This window comes from Dioscorea cayenensis, chromosome 3, assembly GCF_009730915.1.
Source record: "Dioscorea cayenensis subsp. rotundata cultivar TDr96_F1 chromosome 3, TDr96_F1_v2_PseudoChromosome.rev07_lg8_w22 25.fasta, whole genome shotgun sequence".
NCBI classification, from domain to species: Eukaryota; Viridiplantae; Streptophyta; class Magnoliopsida; order Dioscoreales; family Dioscoreaceae; genus Dioscorea; species Dioscorea cayenensis.
Window position 1 is genome coordinate 16,180,379 of NC_052473.1, and position 13,674 is coordinate 16,194,052.

A 13,674-nucleotide genomic window follows, 5' to 3' on the forward strand; every position below is an offset into this window, starting at 1 on the left:
AATTACGTTACCGTTATGAATAGAATGTTTAGTCCGCTATGACTGCATTACATAATCTACAATTATGTCCAGCTTGATGGCATAGGTTACAATGTAAATAGTAGCATCAAATGCTTGTGAGTTGTGACTCGATTTTTTTCCTTCTTGGACGGTCGGACCATTTTTTTTTATATTGGTGGCCGAATTCAAATTAAGCTCCTGCTTGTCGTCAGATGGCTTGTCATTGTCAGAAAATCGAGGATATTGGGTTGGCATACGCCCGACAATACCATTCAACTGTGAATTAATCGTATATGTAAAAAAACATGAACAATTATGCAATTCCATGTGAGATCTTGCGTTTGTAATGAATAAGTTTGTCTGTAATTGAAAATGTCGTTATGCAATAACATATAACACCTGCGAAATAGCCATAGATTTCGAATGTAGTACACAGCAAAACATATATCATACACTGTAAAGCAAAAGTGTACACAGGAAAATGTATTTTACACACAACAAATTTAAAACATACACAGGAAATAAGGTTTTCAACACATAAACGGGAGAATAACACAGGTAAAGAAAAATGTCATAAAAGTTGTGCTTCCGAACATGTGAAAGCAAAATCAAATGTCATACGCTAGCGTGAGGTTTACCATGGTCAGTCCGCTATAACGGCAATGCATGATCGCTGGTAATGGCCAGCCTCGTGGCACCGGCTACAATGTAATTCACGGACATCGAAGGCTTGCGACTCTATTCGCTTCCTTTTAGGATGTCCTGGCTGTTTGTTTGATATTGGTGGCCGAAGTTGTAGTTGATGGTTGTCGTCAGATGGTTTGTCACTGTCAGGAATAGGGGATATTGGATTTGCATACGCCCGACGATATCATTCCATTGGGAATTAATCATCAACATAAAAATGGACATTCGTGTCTGTTTGCATAATCGCTATACATGCATGCTTGCACGGTAGGCCATGTACTTTCCACATTCTACATGAACAGCTAAGAAACTGGAGGCTGACCGCATTGTTGTTATTGTCATTCCTGAGCAATACTGCATGCCCCAGAAGAATTATGTTGGGAGAGAAAACTATCGCTATTAGAGTTGACGCTGTCTGACAACGAATCTCTGCGGTAAAAAAAATATACACAGGAAACAAAAATTATACATAGGAAACACATATTATACATGGGAAATTAGAATACAATACAGGAAACATTTTTAATACAGTAAGATATATTAATACACATGATATATTAACAAAGGAACACATAAACGATAAGTAACTAGCAAAATCAGTGATTGTAGTATTACAATGGGATCAAGGAGGCCGAGTTTCCATCAGTAGAGACATTGACATTCTCGATGATGATGTCCACGAAAAATTTATTAAAACTATGGTATATATGACACATACGTTGAAAAATAGTGTCGGACTCAATTGGGGAAAGCGTTTTATATGTGTCAGGCGTTACAAACTTCACTTTCACTTGAGAAACATCTACGACCCAACGAGCACATATCTCACCCATGACTGACTCCCATGAACTTAAAACTGTGAATTGAAGCACACGTCCTTCATCTTTGTATCGCTCCACGGCGGAAAATGTTTCCATTGTTACTGACGCCTGCATGGAATTCCAAAAATGGCAAAAGTAATTAAGCTTTGTATATTACTGATGCAAAAGTGTGCTTAATTGGACTCAACAATAAGAAAAATAACAAGAAGAAGAAGAAGAAGAAGACAAGATGAGCAAGATGAAGACAAGATGACGAAGACGAAGGTTAAGAAAATGAAGTTGATGAAGAGCAGATGAAGAAAATGATGTAAAAGAAGGAGAACAACATGAACAAGATGAAGAAGAACAACAACAAGAAGAGGAAGAAGAAGATGCCGAAGATGAAGAAGAAGAAGAAGAAGAACAACAACAACAGGAGCAACAACAACTTACATATAAATATTTTCACTCCAACATGCTAACTAAACAAGGTGGGAGACGGAGTTGAAGCTTCGGCAACCAGACCAAGATGAACAAGCACAACTTCAAAAATAATGGCAACGTTGAGAAGGAGTGAAATATCATCTTTTCTCTGACAAAGAAACTTCATTGGAATACCTGACCATACTTTACATTAAATGTGATGTGACTTGGAGGGAAACTTTTTGTTTTTTTGTTTTCATCTCACATGGTTACATGGGCATTTGAGACATTTTTACCTCCACTTAACTGATGGAATTAACAACAAGGGCTGAAGAGAACATGGCTAAAAAAAGGAGGGATCTAATGGAAAATGAAGTTGTCAGAGGGACTGCAGTGGAAGTTTGAAACAGTACAGAGACTTTTAGGTAATTTTCCCTATTATTTATATATGTTTTTCAAGTTTTAAAATAATATTTTTCCTTATTGTTTTACATATTATTCTCCTATTTCTCATTACACTCATTGTTTTTTTTTCAATGTCTTATTAAATTCGTGTATTTACAACTTAAATTTATATGTTATAAATTAATATTCACAATATTTTTATTTTTATAACTCCATCAATAGTTACAAGCTTGGATCAATTCTTATTTTTACACTTGTATTGAATACTACTATTCCCAAAATAGATAATAATAATGATAAAACACTATAAATAAATAAGTCAAATACTAATGGGTAGTTTGGTTCATGGTAATGATATGTTACACTTAATTAGTGGTAATGAGATTGGAAATCTTATATATCTAGAAATATTGTCAAAATTTATGATAACCATGTTTGGTTGGGAACTCATATTACATAGTAATTAATTTGATAATGTTTCAAATTTTCTAAAATACCCTTGTATTTACAATTTTGAACAAGTTTAATAAATTTAAAGTAAAATAAAATTTGGGATCAACATAATTACATTATAACATGAAAGATTAATTTTTACATAAATTTCCGCGAAATATCTTTATATCATAAATTTTGAGAAAATCAAAAGTTAAGATAAAATAATCTTTTTTTATGAAAAAATTAATTATAATAAAAAAAATTAAAACTTCGATGAAGATATTTCCAAAATAATATTATCTAAAATTTTTTTTTTATCTAATTGGTAAAGTATGTAGTCTTTGAAAATTTTCTTTTAGACAAATGGTATATTTGTCGAAAAAAAAAGTTTAGATTACAACCTACTTGGTAATCCAACATAGCCATCTATTTTGGTGGAAATGGGATTACCAAGTTCCTTGCTAATATTCTAAGGTTGATAATCATATATTACCACCAATATTGCTACTGCTACCAATCCAAACATGATAATCTTTTCAAATTATTTCATAATGGGCAATAATGAGAAAACATTACTGCAAATCAAACGACCTCTAAGTCTAGAGCAATAACATTAAGTTATAAAACATTGGAACCTTGAGATTATATAAGTTATCATAACGGTGGTGAATAAGTTAAAAGAGGTATTATCACGCCCTGGACCCTATTTGGCCAGACCCCGCGCACAGACAAACGGGCGTAAGCTTATGGCCTTCAAATATAGCATTAGTTGTGTTAATGTTTGAAAGGAAGCGCTATTTTAATAATTATTTATTTTAATAATGTTACTTTCCGAATTGCCCCTATACAATAATATGAAATGATATATATTGTATGATCTGATTCAGGTACTCAGTTTTTATTCTCCCCATGTCAAAATATTTAAATTAAATTACTATTTAGCTATATTTTAATATATTTTTTTAATTAAAAAAACTAACGACTATATATAAGCAGCAAATTTAGAATGAATTTATATTATTTTTTATACAAGTAAGGTATACAATTTATGTAGTTAGAGTGTTGGATTTTGTTCTAAAATTGTGTTAATACATTAAATAAGATTTGTAAGGATTTGTAAAGATCAGGTTCTTTTAGATGGATTTATTTTAAAAATTTAATCCTAATTCAAATCAAATTTGATTTGGCATGTATTTTTGTTAGGATTTGTAAGGATCAAGTTGTTTTTTTGATGATTTTTATTTTTTTAAAAAAATATAAATCCAAATGTATTTGTAAGGATAGAGTTGTTTTAAATAATTTTATGTTTACAAATACAAATACAAATCTAAATCTAAATTAAAATTTATTTATGTTAGGATTTGTAAGGATAAAATTGTTTTAAATATTTTTATTTTAAAAAATACAAATCTAAATGAAATCAAATTTGATTGGGATGTATATATATATAGTTTGTTGGCATGAAAACTTTTAATGAAAGAAAACATTTTCCCGTCGTCTTTCTTTCTCTTTCATGGCCGGGGTGGACTTGAAATTCAAATGCCGGCAATGGATGAGAAAGAAAGAAGAAGGGGATAATGTAAATAATAATGAAAGAATCGAATCGTCGCCCACTTACCATCGCCACCTCTGATCTCCAACGTCTCCTCTTGTTACTCTCCCACACCTTCTCCGAATTAAGACCTCCATCTCCTCTCCCTGGCAATTTCCATCTCCAATTAATGATGGCCAACATTAATGACAAAAGAAGCATTGGGAAATAGAAATCCACTCATTTTGGTGAAGGAGTTGGAGACCATGCAGGAAATACAATCCCACCAATTCAAATCCAAAAGCAACATTGCATTATCTAATGAATCCAGAAAATCTTTTTTATTTTTTTTATTTTGTTTGGAAAGCGAGACTATTTGTGGGAACACTTAACCATTAAAACCATAAAATGTGTGCGTCCTTGACATTTAAGAATGTGCACCGCCTTTAGATTCTTCTCATTAGTTCACGTACCCATGCATGCGCAATAGCATGCTCCTCATTTCATGCTTCTCATTATGGTTATTTTTATTTATTTTTCTATTCCACTTGTCATGTCTCCCCTTATATATATATATATATATATATTGAGTTTGCCTGCCAAGAAGCCAAGTGGCTACCAAGTTCATATATTAACTTAAAAGGCCTTTTTTATTCCACTTGTGTGTGTATATATATATATATATAGGGTTTGCATAGGCCAAGAGACCAAATGGTCACCATGTTCATTCCATGCATATTTATTTATTTATTTATTTTATTTATATTATTATTTTTTTACAACTAATGCATTAGACAAATCCCATCTTCATCAAATCAGTGCTTGCAAGTAAAGCTTGTGCAATCCAATATAAGAAAGGGAAAGGATAATCCTTTAAAATTGTAGGATATTTTTTCTCTTTTATTTTTAGCCTGTAAAATTTAAATTTATGATAAATATAATATATATATATATATATGATCCGTTTTTATTCTCCCAATGTCAAAATACTTAAATTGAATTACTGCTTAGCTATATTTTAATATATTTTTTTAATAAAAAAATTTGACGACTATATATAAGCAGCAAATTTGGAATGAATTTATATTATATTTTATACAAGTAAGGTATACAATTTATGTAGTTAAGGTGTTGGATTTTGTTTTAAATTGTGTTAATACCTTAGATGAGATTTGTTAGGATTTGTAAAGATAAAGTTGTTTTAGATTATTTTATTTTTAAAAAATTAATTATAATCCAAATCAAATTTTATTTGGGATGTGTTTTTGTTAGGATTTGTAAAGATAAAATTCTTTTAACATGATTTTTAAAACTAAATCGAAATGTATTTTTGTTAGGATTTGTAAGGATAAAATTGTTATAAATGATTTTATTTTTAAAAATACAAATCAAAATCAAATCAAATTTGATTGGGATGTATTTTTATTATATATATATGTATATATATCTTTTTAAAAATATATATAACAAAATTATAATTTAAAACAAGATTATATATATATATATTAAAGTGATTAAATTGTTCGATATTTTTTCTCTTTTATTTTTAGCCTATAAAAGTTAAATTTATGATAAATATATAATTCATATATATATATATATATATATGATCTGATTCAGGTACTCATTTTTTATTCTCCCCATGTCAAAATATTTAAATTAAATTACTATTTAGCTATATTTTAATATATTTTTTTTAATTAAAAAAACTAACGACTATAAATAAGCAGCAAATTTAGATGGAATTTATATTATTTTTTATACAAGTAAGGTATACAATTTATGTAGTTAAAGTGTTGGATTTTGTTTTAAATTGTATTAATATTTTAGATGAGATTTTGTGGATTTGTAAAGATAAAGTTGTTTTAGATTATTTTATTTTTAAAAATTTAATCCTAATCCTAATCAAATTTGATTTGGGATGTGTTTTTGTTACTATTTGTAAAGATAAAGTTCATTTAAAATGATTTTACTTTTAAAAATAAAATCCAAATCCAAATCGAAATGTATTTTTGTTAGGATTTGTAAGGATAAAATTGTTTCAAATGATTTTAAAATACAAATCTAAATCAAATCAAATTTGATTGGGATGTATTTTTTTATTATATATATATATATATCTTTTTAAAAAAATATATATAACAAACTTATAATTTAAAAACAAGATTATATACATATATATATATATTAAAAGTGATTAAATTTTTTTCGATATTTTTTTCTCTTTTATTTTTTTAGCCTATAAAAATTTAAATTTATGATAAATATATAATATATATATATATGTATGATCCGATTCAGTACTCGGGTTTTTTTATTCTCCCCATGTCAAAAATATTTAAATTAAATTACTATTTAGCTATATTTTTAATATATTTTTTTAATTAAAAAAACTAACGACTATATATAAGCAGCAAATTTAGAATGAATTTATATTATGTTTTATACAAGTAAGGTATACAATTTATGTAGTTAGAGTGTTGGATTTTTGTTCTAAAAATTGTGTTAATACATTAAATAAGATTTGTAAGGATTTGTAAAGATCGAGGTTCTTTTTAGATGGATTTATTTTTAAAAATTTAATCCTAATTCAAATCAAATTTGATTTGGCATGTATTTTTTTGTTAGGATTTGTAAGGATCAAGTTGTTTTTTTGATGATTTTATTTTTTTAAAAAAATATAAATCCAAATGTATTTGTAAGGATAGAGTTGTTTTAAATAATTTTATGTTTACAAATACAAATACAAATCTAAATCTAAATTAAAATTTATTTATGTTAGGATTTGTAAGGATAAAATTGTTTTAAATATTTTTATTTTAAAAAATACAAATCTAAATGAAATCAAATTTGATTGGGATGTATATATATAGTTTGTTGGCATGAAAACTTTTAATGAAAGAAAACATTTTCCCGTCGTCTTTCTTTCTCTTTCATGGCCGGGGTGGACTTGAAATTCAAATGCCGGCAATGGATGAGAAAGAAAGAAGAAGGGGATAATGTAAATAATAATGAAAGAATCGAATCGTCGCCCACTTACCATCGCCACCTCTGATCTCCAACGTCTCCTCTTGTTACTCTCCCACACCTTCTCCGAATTAAGACCTCCATCTCCTCTCCCTGGCAATTTCCATCTCCAATTAATGATGGCCAACATTAATGACAAAAGAAGCATTGGGAAACAGAAATCCACTCATTTTGGTGAAGGAGTTGGAGACCATGCAGGAAATACAATCCCACCAATTCAAATCCAAAAGCAACATTGCATTATCTAATGAATCCAGAAAATCTTTTTTATTTTTTTTATTTTGTTTGGAAAGCGAGACTATTTGTGGGAACACTTAACCATTAAAACCATAAAGTGTGTGCGTCCTTGACATTTAAGAATGTGCACCGCCTTTAGATTCTTCTCATTAGTTCACGTACCCATGCATGCGCAATAGCATGCTCCTCATTTCATGCTTCTCATTATTTTTTTTTTTGGTTATTTTTTTTTATTTTTCTATTCCACTTGTCATGTCTCCCCTTATATATATATATATATTGAGTTTGCCTGCCAAGAAGCCAAGTGGCTACCAAGTTCATATATTAACTTAAAAGGCCTTTTTTATTCCACTTGTGTGTGTATATATATATAGGGTTTGCATAGGCCAAGAGACCAAATGGTCACCACGTTCATTCCATGCATATTTATTTATTTATTTATTTTATTTATATTATTATTTTTTTACAACTAATGCATTAGACAAATCCCATCTTCATCAAATCAGTGCTTGCAAGTAAAGCTTGTGCAATCCAATATTTGAAGGGGAAAGGATAATCCTTTAAAATTGTAGGATATTTTTTCTCTTTCATTTTTAGCCTGAAAATTTAAATTTATGATAAATATAATATATATATATATGATCCGTTTTTATTCTCCCCATGTCAAAATATTTAAATTAAATTACTGTTTAGCTATATTTTAATATTTTTTTTTAATAAAAAAAATTGACGACTATATATAAGCAGCAAATTTAGAATGAATATATATTATTTTTTATACAAGTAAGGTGTACAATTTATGTAGTTAGAGTGTTGGATTTTGTTTTAAATTGTGTTAATACTTTAGATGAGATTTGTTAGGATTTGTAAAGATAAAGTTGTTTTAGATTATTTTTTTTTACAAATTTTATCCTAATCCAAATCAAATTTGATTTGGGATGTGTTTTTGTTAGGATTTATAAAGATAAAGTTCTTTTAAAATGATTTTATTTTTAAAAATAAAATCCAAATCCAAATCGAAATGTATTTTTGTTGGGATTTGTAAGGATAAAATTGTTTTAAATGATTTCATTTTTAAAAATACAAATCTAAATCAAATCAAATTTGATTGGGATGTATTTTTATTATATATATATATATATATATATATATATCTTTAAAAATATATATAACAAACTTATAATTTAAAACAAGATTATATATATATTAAAGTGATTAAATTGTTCGATATTTTTTCTCTTTTATTTTTAGCCTATAAAATTTAAATTTATGATAAATATATAATTCATATATATGTATGATCTGATTCAGGTACTCAGTTTTTATTCTCGCCATGTCAAAATATTTAAATTAAATTACTATTTAGCTATATTTTAATATATTTTTTAATTAAAAAAACTAACGACTATATATAAGCAGCAAATTTACATTGAATTTATATTATTTTTTATACAAGTAAGGTATACAATTTATGTATTTAAAAAGTTGGATTTTGTTTTAAATTGTGCTAATACTTTAGATGAGATTTGTTAGGATTTGTTAAGATAAAGTTGTTTTAGATTATTTTATCTTTAAAAATTTAATCCTAATCCTAATCAAATTTGATTTGGGATGTGTTTTTGTTACTATTTGTAAAGATAAAGTTCATTTAAAATGATTTTACTTTTAAAAATAAAATCCAAATCCAAATCGAAATGTATTTTTGTTAGGATTTGTAAGGATAAAATTGTTTCAAATGATTTTAAAATACAAATCTAAATCAAATCAAATTTGATTGGGATGTATTTTTATTATATATATATATATATCTTTTTAAAAATATATATAACAAACTTATAATTTAAAACAAGATTATATACATATATATATATTAAAGTGATTAAATTTTTCGATATTTTTTCTCTTTTATTTTTAGCCTATAAAATTTAAATTTATGATAAATATATATATATATATATATATGTATGATCTGATTCAGGTACTCAGTTTTTATTCTCCCCATGTCAAAATATTTAAATTAAATTACTATTTAGCTATATTTTAATATATTTTTTTAATTGAAAAAACTAACGACTATATATAAGCAGCAAATTTAGAATGAATTTATATTATTTTTTATACAAGTAAGGTATACAATTTATGTAGTTAGAGTGTTGGATTTTGTTCTAAAATTGTGTTAATACATTAAATAAGATTTGTAAGGATTTGTAAAGATCAGGTTCTTTTAGATGGATTTATTTTAAAAATTTAATCCTAATTCAAATCAAATTTGATTTGGCATGTATTTTTGTTAGGATTTGTAAGGATCAAGTTGTTTTTGATGATTTTATTTTTAAAAATATAAATCCAAATGTATTTGTAAGGATAGAGTTGTTTTAAATAATTTTATGTTTACAAATACAAATACAAATCTAAATCTAAATTAAAATTTATTTATGTTAGGATTTGTAAGGATAAAATTGTTTTAAATATTTTTATTTTAAAAAATACAAATCTAAATGAAATCAAATTTGATTGGGATGTATATATATAGTTTGTTGGCATGAAAACTTTTAATGAAAGAAAACATTTTCCCGTCGTCTTTCTTTCTCTTTCATGGCCGGGGTGGACTTGAAATTCAAATGCCGGCAATGGATGAGAAAGAAAGAAGAAGGGGATAATGTAAATAATAATGAAAGAATCGAATCGTCGCCCACTTACCATCGCCACCTCTGATCTCCAACGTCTCCTCTTGTTACTCTCCCACACCTTCTCCGAATTAAGACCTCCATCTCCTCTCCCTGGCAATTTCCATCTCCAATTAATGATGGCCAACATTAATGACAAAAGAAGCATTGGGAAACAGAAATCCACTCATTTTGGTGAAGGAGTTGGAGACCATGCAGGAAATACAATCCCACCAATTCAAATCCAAAAGCAACATTGCATTATCTAATGAATCCAGAAAATCTTTTTTATTTTTTTTATTTTGTTTGGAAAGCGAGACTATTTGTGGGAACACTTAACCATTAAAACCATAAAGAGTGTGCGTCCCAGGCATTTAAGAATGTGCACCGCCTTTAGATTCTTCTCTTTAGTTCACGTACGCATGCATGCGGAATAGCATGCTCCTCATTTTCATGCTTCTCATTATTTTTTTTTTTTGGTTATTTTTTTTTATTTTTCTATTCCACTTGTCATGTCTCCCCTTATATATATATATATATATATTGAGTTTGCCTGCCAAGAAGCCAAGTGGCTACCAAGTTCATATATTAACTTAAAAGGCCTTTTTTATTCCACTTGTGTGTGTATATATATATATATATAGGGTTTGCATAGGCCAAGAGACCAAATGGTCACCACGTTCATTCCATGCATATTTATTTATTTATTTATTTTATTTATATTATTATTTTTTTACAACTAATGCATTAGACAAATCCCATCTTCATCAAATCAGTGCTTGCAAGTAAAGCTTGTGCAATCCAATATAAGAAAGGGAAAGGATAATCCTTTAAAATTGTAGGATATTTTTTCTCTTTTATTTTTAGCCTGTAAAATTTAAATTTATGATAAATATAATATATATATATATATATGATCCGTTTTTATTCTCCCAATGTCAAAATACTTAAATTGAATTACTGCTTAGCTATATTTTAATATATTTTTTTAATAAAAAAATTTGACGACTATATATAAGCAGCAAATTTGGAATGAATTTATATTATATTTTATACAAGTAAGGTATACAATTTATGTAGTTAAGGTGTTGGATTTTGTTTTAAATTGTGTTAATACCTTAGATGAGATTTGTTAGGATTTGTAAAGATAAAGTTGTTTTAGATTATTTTATTTTTAAAAAATTAATTATAATCCAAATCAAATTTTATTTGGGATGTGTTTTTGTTAGGATTTGTAAAGATAAAAATTCTTTTTAACATGATTTTTAAAACTAAATCGAAATGTATTTTTGTTAGGATTTGTAAGGATAAAATTGTTATAAATGATTTTATTTTTAAAAATACAAATCAAAATCAAATCAAATTTGATTGGGATGTATTTTTTTATTATATATATATGTATATATATCTTTTTAAAAATATATATAACAAAATTATAATTTAAAACAAGATTATATATATATATATATTAAAGTGATTAAATTGTTCGATATTTTTTCTCTTTTATTTTTAGCCTATAAAAGTTAAATTTATGATAAATATATAATTCATATATATATATATATATATATGATCTGATTCAGGTACTCATTTTTTATTCTCCCCATGTCAAAATATTTAAATTAAATTACTATTTAGCTATATTTTAATATATTTTTTTTAATTAAAAAAACTAACGACTATAAATAAGCAGCAAATTTAGATGGAATTTATATTATTTTTTATACAAGTAAGGTATACAATTTATGTAGTTAAAGTGTTGGATTTTGTTTTAAATTGTATTAATATTTTAGATGAGATTTTGTGGATTTGTAAAGATAAAGTTGTTTTAGATTATTTTATTTTTAAAAATTTAATCCTAATCCTAATCAAATTTGATTTGGGATGTGTTTTTGTTACTATTTGTAAAGATAAAGTTCATTTAAAAATGATTTTTACTTTTTAAAAAAATAAAAATCCAAATCCAAATCGAAATGTATTTTTGTTAGGATTTGTAAGGATAAAATTGTTTTAAATGATTTTATTTTTAAAAATACAAATCTAAATCAAATCAAATTTGATTGGGATGTATTTTTATTATTATATATATATATATATCTTTTTAAAAATATATATAACAAACTTATAATTTAAAACAAGATTATATACATATATATATATATTAAAGTGATTAAATTTTTCGATATTTTTTCTCTTTTATTTTTAGCCTATAAAATTTAAATTTATGATAAATATATAATATATATATATATGTATGATCTGATTCAGGTACTCAGTTTTTATTCTCCCCATGTCAAAATATTTAAATTAAATTACTATTTAGCTATATTTTAATATATTTTTTTAATTAAAAAAACTAACGACTATATATAAGCAGCAAATTTAGAATGAATTTATATTATGTTTTATACAAGTAAGGTATACAATTTATGTAGTTAGAGTGTTGGATTTTGTTCTAAAATTGTGTTAATACATTAAATAAGATTTGTAAGGATTTGTAAAGATCAGGTTCTTTTAGATGGATTTATTTTAAAAATTTAATCCTAATTCAAATCAAATTTGATTTGGCATGTATTTTTGTTAGGATTTGTAAGGATCAAGTTGTTTTTGATGATTTTATTTTTAAAAATATAAATCCAAATGTATTTGTAAGGATAGAGTTGTTTTAAATAATTTTATGTTTACAAATACAAATACAAATCTAAATCTAAATTAAAATTTATTTATGTTAGGATTTGTAAGGATAAAATTGTTTTAAATATTTTTATTTTAAAAAATACAAATCTAAATGAAATCAAATTTGATTGGGATGTATATATATAGTTTGTTGGCATGAAAACTTTTAATGAAAGAAAACATTTTCCCGTCGTCTTTCTTTCTCTTTCATGGCCGGGGTGGACTTGAAATTCAAATGCCGGCAATGGATGAGAAAGAAAGAAGAAGGGGATAATGTAAATAATAATGAAAGAATCGAATCGTCGCCCACTTACCATCGCCACCTCTGATCTCCAACGTCTCCTCTTGTTACTCTCCCACACCTTCTCCGAATTAAGACCTCCATCTCCTCTCACTGGCAATTTCCATCTCCAATTAATGATGGCCAACATTATTGACAAAAGAAGCATTGGGAAACAGAAATCCACTCATTTTGGTGAAGGAGTTGGAGACCATGCAGGAAATACAATCCCACCAATTCAAATCCAAAAGCAACATTGCATTATCTAATGAATCCAGAAAATCTTTTTTATTTTTTTTATTTTGTTTGGAAAGCGAGACTATTTGTGGGAACACTTAACCATTAAAACCATAAAGAGTGTGCGTCCCAGGCATTTAAGAATGTGCACCGCCTTTAGATTCTTCTCTTTAGTTCACGTACGCATGCATGCGGAATAGCATGCTCCTCATTTTCATGCTTCTCATTATGGTTATTTTTATTTTTTTCTATTCCACTTGTCATTTTCCC